This window comes from Cervus canadensis, chromosome 6 (assembly GCF_019320065.1).
Source record: "Cervus canadensis isolate Bull #8, Minnesota chromosome 6, ASM1932006v1, whole genome shotgun sequence".
Classification (NCBI taxonomy): domain Eukaryota; kingdom Metazoa; phylum Chordata; class Mammalia; order Artiodactyla; family Cervidae; genus Cervus; species Cervus canadensis.
Window position 1 is genome coordinate 82,844,581 of NC_057391.1, and position 18,004 is coordinate 82,862,584.

Below are 18,004 nucleotides of genomic sequence, written 5' to 3' on the forward strand. Positions count from 1 at the left end.
CCAAAGGAGGTGAGATGAAGCTTCTCAGGAGGTGCTGCTAATGAGGCATCCAAGATTTTCTTCTCTCTCCACTCGTGAATTTCCTTTTCCTTAACTGGGCGTTGGTGGACATATTCATACCAGGACGGGGCTTCCAGAGCAGATCATAACTGTCATTTGCTGGTGAGGTTCTTTCTAGAAGTTTCATGGACTGGGAGGAAGCTGAAATGAGGGCTTGCAAGATTGGCAAAGGAACAGCAAAGATGAAAAAGCTCCAGGCCAAGCTGGCCCCTGAGCTGGAAAATCTCTATTTTATTTATTTATGTATTAGTTTATTGGCCGTGCTGGGTCTTCATTGCTGTGCGGGCTTTTCTCTAGTTGCGACGAGCAACTGCTCTCTAATTGTGGTGCGCGGGCTTCTCATTGCAGTGGCTTCTCTTGTAGAGTACAGGCTATAGGGCACACGGGCTTCGGTAGTTGCAGCACGTGGGCTCAGCAATTGCAGCTCCTGGGCTCTAGCATGCAGGCTCAATAGTTGTGATGCATGGGCTTGGTTGCTCCGTGGCATGTGGGGTCTTCCCGGACCAGGGATCGAAACCATGTCTCCTGCATTGGGAGGTGGATTCTTTATCGCCACAAGGGAAGCCCCTGGAAAATCTTTAACAAAGACTTAAGGGAAACATAAAAGAGAAGGACAGACAGACAGATATGCCTAAGAAATGTGTCCTCCTGTAAAGAAGTCAGAAAATGCTTGCACAGCAGAAAGAAAGGGTAAGGGTGGGAAGAGAGGAGAAGGGAGTCCAGGGGAAAAGTCACAGGAGTTTCTTTCTTTCTTTCTTTTTTTAAAAAATTTATTTTTATTTATTTATTTGACTGCACCGGGTCTTAGTTGCAGCGTGAGGAATTTAGTTCCCTGACCAAGAATCGAACACTGGGAGAATCCCCCTGCATTGGGAGCATGGAGCCTCACCTACTGGACTACCAGGGAAGTCCCCTTTCTTTCTTTTTTAAAAGAGCATTTTTAAGTCAACAGCAAAATTGCACAGAGTTCTTGCATACTCCTGTGTCCCCTCACACACAGCCTCCTTTCCATCATCAACATCCCCACCAGAATGGTACATTTGCTGTAATCGATGAACCTACACTGACACATTATTATCACCCAAAGTATATAGTTCACACTTGGGTTCACTCTTAGTGTTGTACGTTGCCCTGAAAATCCTCTCTCCCTCCCACCTAACTCCTGGAAATCACCGATCTTTTTTTACCATCTCCATTAGTTTTGCCTTTTCCAGAATTTCATATAGTTAAAATCACAGCTATGTAACCTTTGAAGATTGGCTTCTTTCACTTAGTAATATGCATTTAAGATTGCTCCATGTCTTTTCATGGCTTGAAAGCTCATTTCTTTTCATCACTGAATGATAGCCCATTGTCTGGATGGACCACAGTTTATTTATCCATTCACCTATTGAAAGACACCTTGGTTGTCCCAAGTTTTGGCAGGTATGAGTAAAGCTGCTACAAGCATCTGTGTGCAGGTTTTTGTGTAGACACAATTTTCAGTTCCTTTAGGTAAATGCTAAGGAGTGTAGTGGCTGAATCATGAGGGAAGAGTATGTCCAGGTTTTGTTTTTGTTTTTGTATGTTTAGTTTTGTTAAAAACAAAAACCACTAAACCGTCTTCCAAAATGGCTGTACCGTTTTGATTCCCACGAGCCATGAATGAGAGTTCCTGTTGCTCCACATCCTCGCCAGGATTTGGTGGTGTCATTGTTCTGGATTTTGGCCATTCTAATAGGTATATAGTAAAATCGCATTGTTTTTTTAATTTGCAATACCCTGATGACACATGATGTGAAGTATCTCTTCATATGCTTATTTGCCAACTGTATATTTTCTTTAGTGAGGTGTCTGCTTAGGTCTTTGTCCCATTAAAAAAAAAATCAACTTACTGAGTTTTAAGAGTTCTTTGTGTATTTTGGATACCAATTCTTCCTGAAATCTGTCTTTTGCAAGTATTAATATTTTTCTTATCTGTGGTTTGTCTTCTCATTCTCTTGAACCTTAGCTTCTGTGTTGATGGTTCTAGCCCTTGACTGAGGCCAGGTATGGTGTCAGGTTTAGCCATTTCCACCCAACTCAGGACTCCTCTCGTGGACGGTCTTTGCTCCAGGCACTTAGGAGGCTGGCAGAGACCTTATCAGATCTATATTGTGGTCAGCTGGTCCTTCCCTGCCCTGCCTATTCTGGGGTCCTCTCTATTCCTTTCTAGGGGCTGCTCCCCACAAAACCCTGTGCACACCTAGCTCCGTCTCAGCACCTGTTTCAGACCCAACTGACCTAGCACTGGGGAGAAAAGACGTCGGAGTGATAGCGCAGAGAGGGCCCTGCAGGGAGGTGGTCAGAGAAGGCCCCACGGATAATGTCAGGCGAAATCTGGAGGCAGGAGAGTGCCCAGCAGCCAAGGGAGCCAGAGGAGGGAAGGACAAGAACAAAGGCTCTTGCCTGTGTGACTGAGGCAGCGGGTGCCTGCCTGCGGAGTGGCAGGAGATGAGGCCACAAAGATCAGCGATGGGGATGGGGGACATATCCGCCAGGCCATAATCAGAAGTCTGGATTTATTCCAGTAGCCCTCAGAGGGCTTCAGCCTAGCAATGACGTGATCTGATTTGCAATTTTAAAAGCTCACACTGGCTGCAGGGTGGAGAACGGATTACAAGAAGGGAAACAAGGAGACCAGTTGGGCATTTTATTGCTTTGGTTAATGGACATATCCCAGCTCAGCAACTTCTGCCCTTCAAAGACAATCATGCTGGCCAGTTGCATAGAATCCCATGCACACTCATTGCAAGCACTCACACGCCTCAAGGACCCCCGCATTCATAAAGACCCCCCAGACTCTTCTGGACACATGTGCATATGTGTGCATTCATGTTCCCCTGCGTGCACAGAGGCTGACAAGTCTCACACACACGTGCTCCCCCATACATGGCACCAGCAGAGATATTTGCATGCACGTGCAAGCTCACACACTCCCATTTACACTTCTCATGCATATATGAGATACTGTCATGCACACACGCACACAGAGCTACACAGTTTTCTACACAGCTACACAGACACACCAGCCCCATTTTCCAAAGAGAAGCAGGTCTGGGCAGGGGAGGTGCCTGGGGAAAGGTGTTAGGGTTTTTATGAGAGGAGGAGGGACCTGTGAACCCACTTAGTCATTGGAGAAGGAAAATGCCCAAACACATGCCTGCTTTCCCCTAAATTGCTCCTGATGGTTGGGTCAGCCTGTTACTAGGGAGACTGCACTAAAGCCTTCATATATCAGCTTACCTTGGTCTCCAGCTGTGCAGCTCCTCCTCTCTCAGCCACCCTCCTATCCATCCACCCCCACATCCATCAGTCCTCACACACTCCTAAGGATGTAGTCAGCCCCCAAATACCTGAGAAAGCCTACAGTTCCCAGTAGGAGGAGAATGGGAGTTTTCCTTTGGGGCCTTGCTTGCTAAGCCAGGTGGAGGGCAGAAGACAGGCTGGGAGGTGGGGACGCAGCCGGATTAGGGGCTACTTTGGGATAATCTGGAGGTAGAAGAAGTAGAAGAGAAATAGCCCTGGAGGACCCCACCCTACCCCACCCTGCCACCGGCTCCTCCCAGAACGTCTTCCCTTCTGGCTCTAAGCCACAACCCCAGTGACCTGCCAGCAACCAGCTGCTCCTCAAACTCACACCGATTCAGATCCTAGCACATGCCGCCCCCACTGCCACCTGGAGCAGCTTCCTTATCCCTCCAGACTGGGCTCAGGAGAGCCACCTTCTCAGGAAAGTCGTCTCTGTCCCACAGTGTCGCTCCGATCAGAGCCTTCCCACCCCCCCACCCCCACCCCCACCGTGCTCCCTCTCCATCTCAGTGCTCCTGCTGAGCTGCTCAGCGCCTACCGGTTTCTGCTTGTCTGCCTCCCTTTTAGGGCAGACAGCTATCTGTGCCCAGCCCATAGAGGTGCTCCGTAAATATGTCTTGAATAAGTGAATAAGCGAAGGTTCCTTCCGTGTGCCAGTGAAACTAGAAAGAACATTCTATGTGAAAAGGATTTCTTATTCTGTTCTTTCTTTAGTTACTCCAGGGGCCACGTGGTAACCACTCCGGCTCCTCCAGCTCGCCCCATCGGATGCCTGTGGCTGTGATTTCTCTTCTACTACTTCTACCTTCATCCAACTCTGGTATGTGTTATGGAATAACATCAGGTCCCCTGAGTTGGGGCAGGAGACAATGGGGAGATGTGGAAACTGGGGTGATATGGAGTGGACAAATTCGAGTTAATATCAATAATTCCCTGTAACTTACTATGAGGAGGTGGTGGTGAACATGGCAGAGTGTGTGTGTGTGTGTGTGTGTGTGATCTGTTGGCAGGGAGGGTAAGGTTGGCATTTGAGGATGAAAAGAGCAAGAAAGTCCCGGGAGGAAGAAGACCTTAAACAATCCCGACAGGGCTGACGCAGTCTGCTGATTAAAAGACAGGGCTGACTGGAGCATCCTTGCCGCCAAAGAAGTCTATGCTAAGCCAGGACAGCAGGCTCAGTGACTTTGGCACCTGGGCAGTGCTGGGGGAAACGGCCGCTGGTCCAGCAGGATCCTGGCCTTTCTGAGGCCAGCAGAATCCTACTTTTTCTCCCAAGGAGCAGAGAAATAGGAAAACTGATAGCCATCCTTCAGTGAGTGTTTACTACAGAGAAGTAAACACATTCTACTGCCGCATTCTGCTCCACGGCGTGACCCCCATCACCAGTCAATCATGAGTGCACCCATCACCTCCAGGCCAGAATGGGGAGTCAGAATTCTTCTCCACACAAGGTTCCAAGGAGCCATGACTGGTCGGTTGGAGCGGGCACACAAGGTGGACCCTTTGGGCCATCACCGGTCTCCTATGTGCCGAGTGCTTAATAAATCTCTCCTTCAGTTCTCATGACAAATCCAAGGGATAAAGATTAACTTTTATTTTCCAGGTAAAGAACAAAGGAGGGTCAGCCTGGCTGAGGAACTTGACCAAGTTCACACAGGTAGTGAGAGTTGGGGTGAAAATTCAGACTCCAGGGTTCTGTCTCCCAAGTCCATGCTCTTGCCACCTTGCCAGGCTGCCTGCCGCCCTGGGCATCGGTACCACCATGTTGTGAGCATTTGCTGGGGCTCTGCTGCCTCCCAGTCTCCCAAATTCCTGTATCATTTGAGGTTCCAGCTAGAAAGAGGTGTTACCAGCAAACAGGGCAACAGGGGAGTCTTTCAATAAGGGACTGTTCACCAAGGGTGGGCAGTGCCACAGGAAACCAAAAAGCATGATAAAGACCTTGATGGACAGGAGGGAGATGAGTGGAAGCTGGAGAGAGCCATACCTCCAAAGGAAAGTAGCAAGGGGAACAAATGCCCCCAGCTCTCTCCTCGCACCCTCCAGACTCCTTCAAGGGAGCCTCCCACTGGACAGACCCAACCAGAAGCCAGAAGGCATGAGACTTCAGCTGATGTGACCCACACGGGTCAGCCTCCTGGGTAGGAGTGGGGAGGGGGGAAGGATAGAAGGATGGAGCTCTAGATGAGCAAACTGACAAAACCATCCAGGATGTTCCTTTCTTATTTAGGGGCCGAGGACAGGAATTTCCCTTCCTGAGACGTGTTTATGAACTGATAGTGTAAGTCCCATTCCAAGGCCAGGAGAAGACCAAGGTCTCTGCTCAAGTGGTCAGGCAGAGAGAGGTCATTCTTCCTTCCTCCACCTTTTGGTTCTATTTGGGCCCTCACCTGACTGGGTGAAGATGACCCACATTAGGAAGGACAACCTGCTTTATTCAGTCTAGAGATTCAAGTGCTAATCTTATCCAGAAACACCCAGAATGATGTCTGACCAAATATCAGGGCATCCTGTGACCCAGGGAGGTTGGCACACAAAATTAGCCATCATCACACCATGACTGGCAGAGGGGTGATACCAGCAAAGGTATGCTAAGCAGACTGCTCTGCAGTGTGACCTTGGCAACAATGCTCACTACCTCAGTTCAGTTCAGTTGCTCAAGTCACGTCCGACTCTTTGTGACCCCATAGACTGCAGCACGCCAGGCCTCCTTGTCCATCACCAACTCCCGGAGCCTACTCAAGCTCATGTCCATTGCATCAGTGATGCCATCCAACCATCTCATCCTCTGTCGTCCCCTTCTCCTCTCACCTTCAGTCTTTCCCAGCATCAGGGTCTTTTCCAATGAGTTGGCTCTTTGCATCAGGTGGCCAAAGTATTGGAGCTTCAGCTTCAGCATCAGTCCTTTCAATGAGTATTCAGGACTGATTTCCTTTAGGATGGACTGGTTGGATCTCCTTGCAGTCCAAGGGACTCTCAAGAGTCTTCTCCAACACCATAGTTCAAAAGCATCAATTCTTCGATGCTCATTTTTCTTTATAGTCCAACTCGCACATCCATGCATGACTACTGGAAAAAACCATAGCCTTGACTAGACGGACCTTTGTTGATAAAGTAATGTCTCTGCTCACTACCTAGCATCACTTAGATCCTGCTCCTCCTCCCTTTCCGAGCTGGACCTCCAGCCTTCCTGCTGATGTTTCGAGCATCCCTAGATCCTTCCAACAAATCTTTCCTGTGCTTAAAAGTGTCAGAGTCCATTTCAGGGGCTCTCAGTAAGAACCCGGAGAGGACAGAGTGATGACGCGTGTAGTAGTGAGTGGTCCTTTGACAGGAGCACCAGGAATGATCAGAGGAGGAGTCATCTAAGCCACACGTCAGGGAGGCCCTCAGAGGCTCCCAGTTCCCCTTCTGAACGTCATGGCTCTGCCATTCGTAATGTTAGACAATCTTGCTCTGAGGTCATCAGTGTTTTCAGTTGAGTTGCCTCCGGGACACCCCAGGAAAGTGAATTCTCCTGCGTGTATCCCATTCCCAGACTTGGTTTGCTTTTGGAGGCTGAAGGACAGACTGCCCTGGCCCCAAGCCAAGACCCTGTCACAACCCCATGTGGCTGCCTTGAAGTCAACGGTCCTGAGACAAACACCTCCTCCCGGGAGGAAGCCTCATCCTTGAAGGGAAAGCCCCTTCCCTACCCGCTCACCCCTCAGGAGCCTCCTTCTTCCAGAAGCCTGCAGCTGAGGTGAGTTTACCTCGACCGAACTGCCCTTAAGAAGTAGCCAGCTGTGTGACCACCCCCAACCCCACGCAGGATTCGGGTGTCTCTCTGGATGTTCAATATTTGTTCAGGGAATTAGAAGGAAAGCAAAGAGGAAACCACCAAAGTAACAGGTTGGTGCCTGAGGTAACTGGGCCACAGAGCCAGCAGAAGGGCTGGACATGGCAGCCTGAGGACTGGCCAGAGGGACCAAGTGGGGTCTGGAGACCCAGGGGGCTCTGGCCTCTCCCTTTGCACACACCCGCTCTTAGGTCTCTGGTCCACGGGGCCTGCGCGCACGCCATCACTGGGTCTGACTCGTCAGCAGGATTGATGCCCCGCGTCAGGGCCCATTCTGTCACCAGGCTGCCGTCAGAGCAGGCGTGCGTGTTCCCTGCCCTCAGAAAACCTCCCCTCAGGCTTGTGGCTGATACAGCGGGTTAAGCGCTCTGGTGGGAAACTGCAGGGAGGCACTGGCCTGTCACAGGGGTGCCTTGAGTCAGCTCCTCTCTCCCCAAGACCTCTACCTTCCTCCTCTTCCTCCAGCCCCACAGGCCCTGAGGACGAGCCCATGGCTGGCCTCCCAAACGTCTCCCCTCACCTCCTCCATCCACCCTCATGACAGGGCTGGAGGCAGAGCCTTGGAGCCGGTCTGGGGAGACCTGCCCTGCCGTCTCATGGCCCGAGAGACACTGGCTGCCTCTGTCCGCTGGGGTCACCATCCCGCCCAGCAACCCCCAAGTTCAGGTCAATAGGAAAGCCCCCCCTCCCAGGACACAGAGACTCCCCAGGCCCCACGGAGTCCTGCACGGAGCACAGCTGGGCAGTCTTTGCTGAGACGCAGAGAACAAGGGCCTGGTTCATAGAGGAGAACAGGATTGGGGACGGTCGGACCCCACCAGGCCCGAGCCCATCTGTGTCTGGGCCACCTGTCGACCCCACCGGGGACCACCAGCCCGCCCCTTGTCTGAGGCAGCCAACACAGTGGAAGCCCAGGGCAGGGCACGCCCCTCTGGCCACCCTGTCCCCCCGCCCCCCACTGTCTCCCCAACCTTCCCAAGCTGCCCATTCAGGGCTCCTGCCTGGCTCCAGGACGCCCAGGACGGACGAGAGGGTCTAAGCCTTCATGAGCTCCCCTCTGCCCCGGGGGGCTTGGCTAGGTGAGGGGGGCAGGACCGGGTGAGGAGGGCCGCTGAGCGCTGGAGAACCAGCCCTTCATCTTGGCTTCAGTAAAGCCACCCCCCTCCCCACTCAGCCCAAAGCTGGCTGGCATTGGCATGCACCATAAATCTCCAGGATGCTGCAGCTGTGACTGGATTATTTATAGCTCCAGCCTTAGATTTCTAACACGAAAATATCACACAAAGGGGAAGGTAATGAAATCTCACCTCTCCCCGCACGTCCCCCACTCACTCCGAACGGCAGGGCTTTCCAGAAGCCCCTGTGGCCGAAGGCGCGTGAGGGGGCGCCCGTCGCCCCCCACCCCTGCCTGCCTGCCTCCTGTCAGTCACAGCACGTCGTCACCCCTCTCGCATGCACCCGCTCCCGTTTCTCTCTCTCTCACTCATGCATTTCCTCACAGGCGATCCTGTTTGTTCTCTCTCCCCCCTCAGCTCTCCCTGCCCAAGCCCTTCCTCTGCCCCCCCACCCCACCCCCAGACACTCACACATCCTTGGCCTTTTCCTTCTGTCCTGCTATCTCCCTGCATGACTCACCCCCTTGGCGGGTGTGTTTGCTTTTTTTTGCTTTGTCAATGAAGATGCCGGCACATTAATTCCCCGGCCTGTCCTCCTCTGTGAGGTACCTCAGCTCCTGGTCATCGATCGTGGGTGGAAGTGGCAGCTTTCATCCAAGTCGCTCGGCCTTTAAAACTCCCGTGGGCCCCGTCTCTCCCCAGAGGGACCCTTTCTGCAGCCCACGGCAGTGAGGGCCCGCGCCCCTGGGCTTTGACACACACAGACACGCCGAGAATGTGGGCCAGGGAGCACGCCTCTCAGCCTGCGGGAGGGAACATCAAGGCCTGGGCCCTGTGAACTGGACTCCAGCCCAGGTGCAGAGGACCAGGAGATTCCCGCCTGCTCTCTCCTGGGTGACGGTCTCGATGGTTTTTCGGAAGATCAGCTTCACACCACCCCACAGGCACAGGTCGGAAAGTCTGAGCCTTGTGCAAGCTCCCACGGAGAGCCAAGGCCCTACCGCCTCCCTGCCAGGTCCCCTTGGCTCAGCTGCCTGGGCCCACAGAAGAAGAATCAGACAGGGACACGGCAACTCCGCCTGCCATGGTCGGCAATCCCTTCTATCCAGACATCAGAGTGGTTGGGGATACCGTGTGTGTGTGTGTGTGTGTGCAGTCGTGTACGTCTTGTGCCAGGATGGGGGGGGGGAGGGAGTCACAGACAAGAGCAGTTCACCCTGGCTAGGAGCTGAGAGAAGGGTCTGGGGACAGAAACCCTGCAACTCCCCATCAACTCCCCATCCAGGCATTTCCTGGAAAGCTCTCTCCTTTTTTATCTTAAAAATTCACTTGGCTTTGGGTTTTATATCTGTCATCATTACAGTATAAAAATGTCTTAAATTACTTGTAATTAAATACTTAATTTTTTTTTTTTCTGAAACCTTTGCTTAACTATTACCTTCGTGGAAGCTGAGTCTCAAAAACCTTCTAGCTCAACCCGAGACTGAGGGCACAAATGTCTCAGTTAAAGATCTAGGAAACCAGTCTCTGAGGTAAGGATATGGGGTGTGAAACAATGGGGTAAGGATAAGAACATTGGGTTTTCATTCTGGCTCTGCTGATTATTAGCTGTGTGACCTTAGCTAAATCACTTAACCTCTCTGTGCTTTAGAACCGTGACCTATAGAACAGCATCCGTCCCACAGGGCTTTTATGAGGATTAAATGCATTAATGTATATAAAGTGCTTAGAACGGTAACTAGCACAATATTCAGCTCAGTAGCTCAGTCTTTGCGACCCCATGGGCTGCAGCACACCAGGCCTCCCTGTCCATCACCAACTCCTGGAGTTTGCTCGAACTCCTGTCCCTTAAGTCGGTGAGGCCATCCAACCGTCTCATCCTCTGTCATCCCCAGATGTTTGCAATTGGTTTTCTGTAGAAGGCCAACATGAAACCACTGCATCTACTGCCAGGAAGTGAAATTAGAGATCACTCCTGCCTCCCTCCTAGCCTGTGCTTCTGGCCCCCAGGCCCATACCTCGCCCCACCCACTGCAGGCTTCTAATCATGCATTCTATCTGCAGCACAGTCAGCAGAAACATTCTCTATTCCAGGCACTGTTCCTGGACTGAGCCTGGAGTATTTCATGAGCCCTTCTGGGAAGGGGAGGTGGAAACATGCAAGCAGCCCTTGGGCCACATTTGGAACTGAAGACCCAAAGATGAGTAGTTGTCATCCCTTTTTTCAAAGAGTCCCTGCCTCGCTGAAGGGAGCCAGCAGCACAGAGATAAAAGAATGAGGGCAGTGCAAGTGTGGTTATGACGTTGACACACGGCATGGAACACCCTAGCCTCGTGTATATATCAGATTTCTGCTCTGACGTCACCTTCCAGAACCATCTGTATAAAACAACACTCTCTCCATCCTGTCAACCACTCTCCCCCTCCCTACCTTATCCACCTAAATAGTATATGATATGTACTGACATATTTTGACGTATTTATTTGTTGTTGGTCTGCCCCACCAGAATGCAAGCTTCCTGAAGACAGGCCCTTTGTATTGCTTCCTCTTGAATGCTCTGTGTTTGCAGAGACAATGGCTGAGAGTAGGTGCTCCATAGGTGTCTGCTAAATAAAGGAACTGTAAGCAAATCCGTCTTTAATGTCTTGATTTTTGCTTCGATAAAATAGGTGACGAAGCACAATTCTCACTTGCCACATGGGGAAACTCTAACTTGAAAAGAGATGCTACATGATAATCAGACACGCTTGTGACTCATCTAAAAGCAGATGCAAATTAATTTAGCTGAGACCAAGTCCATGCATGGTTTGCATTCCCTGATGTTTAAGTGATGAGGGGCCCATGTTCACAAACAGCTCAGGTGTGCCCACTCCATGAGCTCTTCTCTGCAGTTGATCCACCTGGTCCTGAAAATGGTGAGCGCGGATGCCACCATCTTCAAGGGAGTGACTGCCTGTGGGCACATAGCTGGTTTGGGAGTGTGGGCTTTTGCCATTCAAGAGGACTTGCCTGTGAGTCCTTATGGGGCTGCAGGCTAATCAGGCTGTGTGTGCAATGTCAGGACCTAAGGAATAACTGGAAATGGCCATGTAGTAGTCTATGTCTTGAATCACTTAGTCAAGTGAGAGGCCTAGAAAAGGGCACGTCAAGGATTCAGCCAAACTATTTCAAGACCAAGCAAGAACAGGTTAAGAGAGATGATGTTGCCTGGTGGCTGCAGCCAGGGCAGGTGGGGAAGAGGGCAGGGGTTAGGGAGATGGGGAAGGCCTCCCATCTGTGTATTTTTACTCTCCAGGGCATCAAGACCTCTGGGCTGCTAGTTATCAAGGTACTGGTTGGCCCACTCAGAGAAATTTGCTTTGGGCCAAGTTTTCTTCCAGCAGAGCCTAGAGAAGGGCCGGATGCCTGACCAGTGGGGCAGAGGCCAAAATTGAAGTATCAGGAAGATCTACCATCAGACCCAGAACAGCCTCTTTCCCGAGTCACACTTTCCTGCCACCTTGGTGTACCTCCCAACACTCATGTATTCGGCATATGGGCCGTTTTTTCATCTTAAACCAGTGGACAAGTAAGACCCGGGATTTTTCCCTTCCTGCTCAGTGAACTCCTATCTGCTCATCAAAACCCAAGCCAAATTGCCCAAGCTAAAAGCAGTTGCCCTACGGTTACCAAATTGTATGTTTCTGGAACTCTTCCCCGAGACATTGTAAGCCTATCAACATGGACTTTTGCTTACTTATGACCACATTCTCCCATCCAAGTACTAACCAGGCCTGACCCTGCCTAGCTTCTGAGATCAGACGAGATCAGACACATTCAGGGTGGTATGGCCATAGACTATGACCACATTTTAAATGCTGAATAAGTGATAATTGAGCAGATGACCCAACACAGCAAGGACAATCCATGCTTCCTGGCTCCAAGAGCCTGATTACATCACTCATTCCTCCCCCCATAAGCCAAGCGTCTGCTCAGCTGAGAGGGCAGGATGTTCCTGTTTGGCAGGGACAGTTCCAGGTTTTGATGACCTGCCTCAACCAGATCGATATCTATTCCAAGTTATTGTTTGTGTATGTTCTGTGGGGGCCGAGGGGAATGGTTACATAAGCCAGTGAGACCACATTCACTTGCAGCAGCTCTCTCCTCCTGGTGCCATGGATGCCTGGCTCCATTTAGGTGAGGGTTCCTCATGTCTTCCCCCAGCCTCCAAACTCCCCGCAGCCACCTGGGCAGATTGGGAACAAGAACTCCTGTCAATTGCAGCCTGTCAACCTTCCAGACAGGCCAGAAGCCCCTCCCCTTTGGGGGACCCTGGGGTGGAATCGGCTGGGAGAATGTCACTGCTCTCGTCTGACAGTGAGCATGGGGGCCCTGTGCTCTGGAAGGGCGAGGGGTGCATTCCAGGCTGGGCTGTGTAAGAAAATGCAGCTTCCTAAGGCAGCCCAGGCAAAGCCAGCTTCTTGATCCACCAGGGCCCCAGGGGATAGGGCACAGGCAAAGCAAATCTTGAACCATCTGCAGCCTCTCCCCTGTAGCTCAGAGGTCTCAGGGCTCTGGGACAAAATTCACTTTATCAACAGCCTGTCTGCCCAGCTTGTCACTCCCCCAGCCACTTTCACTACCCCTCAAACTGACTTCTTCCTTGAGGAAGGTAAGAGCATCAGTGTGTCAAAACTGACCACAGATGACTTCACCGATAAAATAATCTATCGTCTCATTTGACCCCCTTTATCATTCTTCGAAGCAGGCACTATTCTCTCTACTTAACAGAGAAGAAATTCAAGGCTCAGAGTGAGAACACTGGTACAGAAGAAACACTTGCCCCTCGGTCTAATCCCAGAGCCTGAAGGAATTCTTTCCAAGAATCCACATTTGTGTATTTCATGGGAGTTTCTGGGGGGAAGCCCCTCCTGAAGAACGAGACAAACAAACTTCATCCCCCAGAGCAGCAGGGACAAAGCTAAAACTCTAAAAAAAAGGGCGAGACACAAATCTCAAACTCCACTCTCAGCCCCTTCCTTCCCCAAGCCTTTAACCAGAATGGCTACAGAATGAGAACCCACAGCCAGGAGATTCCAGGAGGCCAGGCTGAAACCCACACCCGCTTCGCAGGCCAAAGTGATGAGGGGCTGGAAGTATTGGGAAGGGCTCAGATTGTGTCTGATTAAGAGCACGGGCCTGCAAGAAGTCAAGTGTCCCTAGCCTCGAATTCTAGCTCCTCTGTCTACTGGGGGACCGCAGTCCCTCAACTTCACGGTGTCTCCGTTTCCTCCACTGTAAAAAGAGGGGGCAGCAGTAGCTCTCTGGTGGGTGCTGTGAGAGTGTAGTCAGATCATGCCCAGAGAGTGCTTGCTGCAGGCGGACCACATCCTGAGAGCTGGGCTAGGAGGCTGCGGTGCTGCGGAGGCAAGGGAGTGGGTGGGAGACAGGTTTCAACTGAGCAGTCCTCCTCTGTGAACTTAAGCCAGTGCCTTAAAGCTCTGTCTCCAGGGCTCACCTCTCAGATGGATTATCCTTTGCAGCGCTGCCCTAAGCCTTGCTTGGAAGTCACACGTAAGGGAAATGCCTTGCACGTGTAAACTGCTCAGAATTCACCAATCCTTTCCTTCTCTTCCCTGGAATGTAAAATGACCTCCAGAAAACATCTGACCTCCAGCTTTGGTTTATCATCAAGAGGGATACATGGCTTCATATGCACCACGCCAGACACAGTAATAAATGTTCCTTCCCTTGAGGAGGTAAAATGGGGACAAGCTGGATAGGTGCTGGGGTGGGGGGGGGCAAGAAAAGAGCTGAGCAGGACAGTGGGCAGCAGTGGGCATGCCAGGGATGTGGGTAGGGGTGCTTTCTGGCTTTATCAGGGGGTGTTCAGGGAAGGCGTGCCCAGGAGCTGGGGGACAGTCCTCATGCCTCTGCGTGCGTGCTCAGTGAGTCCGATTCTTTGCGACCCCAGGGACTCCTCTGTCCATGGGACTTTCCAGGCAAGAATACTGGAGTGGGCTGCCATTTCCTCTTCGAGGAGATCTTCCCAACCCAGGGATAGAGCCCGCTTCTCCTGCATTGCAGGCGTCTTCTTGACTTGCTGAGCCATCGGGAAGTGCCTCACGCCTCACTCAGAGCAAAAGGAGGAGCTAGGGCCAGGCCCAGAGGGCTCTGTTCCCCTGACAATTAGGGAAATGACCTGCCCCCTTTCTGAGCCTGTATTATCTCTGCAAAATGAAGTGCTCCGAAAGGTCCCCCCAGTTGGAATTTTCTAGGAGGCTGGATATCAGCTATGGAGGCTTGGTCTTCCTCCTGGTCTGCAGCCTTCTGCCTGCTTTCTCCGTCTCCCACCACCTCACCTCCCTACCCTCTCCTGCTCAGACACGCAGAGTTTATTTTTAACCAGGGTTTATAAGCAGGATCTGGAAAAGCCTGTCTGCAGAAGTTCCCTCTCCCACAGCAGGAAGGGGAGGCGCTGGGGCAGGGAGACCTGCCCACAGGTGTGGAGCGCAGGGCAGCAGACCTCACCATTAACGCAGCCCGGCCGTCCCTGGCCAGCTGGAGGACTGGAAGGGGGCCCAGGGCTGGCCCTGGCTGCTCCGGTCGGGAGGACAGGGTGCGCCCGTGGCAGGGATGGGGTGGAACCTTCTAGGCTTTCCTGACATCACTTCTCCAGGAAGGGCTGATTGGCCCAGGGCTTCCCTCTCCCTGGGGGAAGGCTCCGGGCAGAGTGGCCCAATGCCCCGTATTGCAGGCCAGGCCTCTGTGCTGCTCTGGCACAGGGGCAGGGGCAGGGGCAGGCGAGGCCAGGTTACCTAACAGGCAGATTAAGCATGTGCTTAGGGCACTGGCATCAAAAGGGCATCAACAAAGTGTTTGGGTTTGGTTTGCCTTTTTTTTTTTTTAAAGCTAATTCTTAGTATTTCAAAAATGGCAATGCAGTAGTCGTCCCGGGGCGGGGGGGGGGGGGGGGATAAAAAATCAGAGTTTGATTAGACTTTGTCACACTGATTTTCAGATTTAGGATGGTTTTTATTTTGAATTTGGTGCAGGGAGGTGCACCCTAACCTCTCAGCTCTAAGGCAGGCTGGAAATCTTAATCCAGCTCAGGGTAAATCAAGGATCAGAAAGGGGGTGGGGGAGGGAACAAGCGGGTATTGAGGAGGAGGAGGAGGAGATCTCAGCCCACAGCTCTATCCCCTGGAGGGGGAGGCCTTCCAGAGAGAAGGGCCCTGCACTGTCAAGGAGAACTGCTCCAGTGGGAGAGGATCTGGGGAAACTAAGATGTGGGACAGTTGTGGGCGTGAGGGGTAGGAATGCTCAGGGCCCCAGGACAAGTCTGGAATCACCACCCCTGGGCCAGGGCTTGCATTTGTTCTCCTGGATTCCTTGATGGCTCAGTGGTAAAGAATCTGCCTGCCAGTGCAGGAGATGCGGGTTCAATGCCTGGTCCAGGAAGATCCCCTGGAGAAGGAAACAGCAACCCATTCTAGTATTCTTGCCTGGAGAATTCCATGGACAGAGGAGCCTGGTGGGCTACAGTCCATGGGTTGCAGAGAGTCGGGCTCAACTCAGTGACTGAACAACTGCTCACTTTGGCAGTCAAGTGGCCAAGGACGGTGGCCCCTCTGGAGGGGGAGCTGGCAGCCCATTTCCTGGAAGACAGTTCCCAGGATGGCACTCAGCACCCTGTGTCCCCTCCGGGGTAGGCAGGGACTTGGTGTCTTTTCTGCCATCGTCTCCTGGAGTAGGAGCGTGGTATTCACAAAGCAACAGCCTTCTGGGCCCAAGCAGGCACCCACCAGCACACATCTGCTGAGCACCTACTACCTTCCAGGCACACTCTGCCTGTTTCCTCATTAAACCCTCACAGCGCCTGTCATGTGGTCACTCTGTCCCCAGTCTACAGACGGGGAAACAGGCTCAGAGAAGTCCAGAGCCCGCCAAAGAGCACATAGCTGCCTAGTAAGGACACAAGCCCAGTTGTCTGACTCGCGTCCAGCCTGCTCCACTCAACAACAGGACTCACGCCTGCTCCGGGCCTCTGGAAGGGCAGAGCCCCACACTGCCTCCCTCATCTTTTTCTGAGCCCATCACGTCCAGGGCCAGGGGCCAGCGTGGGCTCTGCCACATCCCTTAGGGGCTAGGGGACAGTCAATCACCCTCGGCCTTAGAACTGTGATAGGCTATATAACTTGCAGGACTCAAGCCAAAAAGAAAATTCAAGGTTCCTCTTTTTGAAAATTATGAAGAATTTCAAGACGGTGAAAGCATTAAGCTATCCCTTTCAAACATGGTGCCCGCTGTGACTGCCCAGGTCCATTCTTATGAAACATGTCCTGCCCAGAGCCCACACTCTCCCCAAAACAAACTCTCCCTTTACCAGGAAATCCCAAGTGGGATTTCAAGGGCCCCAAGAGGACAGACGTTGGGAAGTAAACTGCCCACCGCCCTGGTTGCCCCAACAGGCGGTCCTCGGGTGTTCAGGACCCTACACCCTCATCTTCCAAGTCACATCCACGGGTAACTAGGACTCTGGCAACTCGGCCCATGGTGTGCCATCCTAGCTGGGGTGTGGCTATCTGAGAGCCCAGGTTACAGAGCAAAGGCTCTACTTTCTTCTTCTGACTAATGCATCCTAGCACCTCCTCCTTGATTCAGTTCTTAATCCTTGCGGGAGACACCCTCTTTCTTCATCTGCCGAACAGTTAATAACCATCTAGGCCCTTCCCTGAGACTCCAGGGGTAACAGTTTCATTCTAGAACAGTGCCTGGCCCCCTGCTCCAACATTTGTAGAAGTGGTGGAGGTAGCTTCTGTATAACAAGCATCGCCTGGGTGCCTGGCGTTGTTCTGGGCATGTCCACTCACACACGGGACCTCATCCTCCCCATAGCTTGGCGGGTGGGCATCGCACGGCCCTTTGGCCTGGGAAGAGATGAAGGCTCTGAGAGTGTTACCAGCCAGGGTTTCGTGGCCTTCCCCAATCAATAGCAGTTGACCAGAGGCCAGACAAGAAGTTCAGGCAAGGCTTTATTGGTTGCCCCTGTTACAGCAGAGGGAGCGAGAACAAACAACAGGTTCCCTTGCTTGCTCGTTCCCTGAGGGGGGCATGTTGGTTCCTTATATGGGCTGAGGGTAGGGCTTGTCCAGGGGGTCAGCCAGCGGGTGGCTTAGGTGGGTTGCCCACTCCTTAGGTCGCTGTGTGCAGGGGGCATGCCTAGTACCCTACTTTTGCTCCTGACTCCCTGCTTTTGCTCCAAGCTCTTCAAAAGCGGCAGTTGGGCTTTTGGGTCTCTTTTGAGTCCAGAATCTGCCCCACCTGCGCATGCATGCAGTTATTTTTAATCTCATATTAGTTTCTTTGCATTTTGTTGCTCAAGGAGAGGTATGTCCAGGTGCAGGTATTGCAGCTCTGCAGCAAAGGCTCCCAGGTCCCAGCCTGTCTCAGGAGGAACGTGCAGGAGGTCCCATGGTGACTCAGTAGAGCAAAGAGACTGGGTTCTGGTTCCCAGGGGGGCTCCGACTCCAGTATAAGCTACTGTTATGCCTGCCTACAAGGTGCCCTGTCTGACCTGCGAAAGGGCCCACTATGGTGCCTGGCACACAGTACGCACTTAAATGGCAGTTACTATTAATCTGACTTTCCAGTAGCCTCTCCAGCCTCTCCTGCTGTCTC

General features: G+C 52.2%; 2 long non-coding RNA genes across 2 annotated transcripts; one reads left to right on the forward strand and one right to left on the reverse strand.

Moving 5' to 3' along the window:
* Positions 1-536: 536 nt before the first annotated feature.
* On the reverse strand, positions 537-9,331 carry LOC122443896. The gene is made up of 3 exons (XR_006270141.1): positions 8,815-9,331; positions 3,435-3,570; positions 537-585 (listed from the first exon to the last, which is right to left on the reverse strand). It is a non-coding gene; the product is annotated as an uncharacterized LOC122443896 (long non-coding RNA).
* LOC122443897 lies at positions 3,612-8,774 on the forward strand. The gene is made up of 3 exons (XR_006270142.1): positions 3,612-4,210; positions 4,994-5,047; positions 6,929-8,774. It is a non-coding gene; the product is annotated as an uncharacterized LOC122443897 (long non-coding RNA).
* Positions 9,332-18,004: the final 8,673 nt, after the last annotated feature.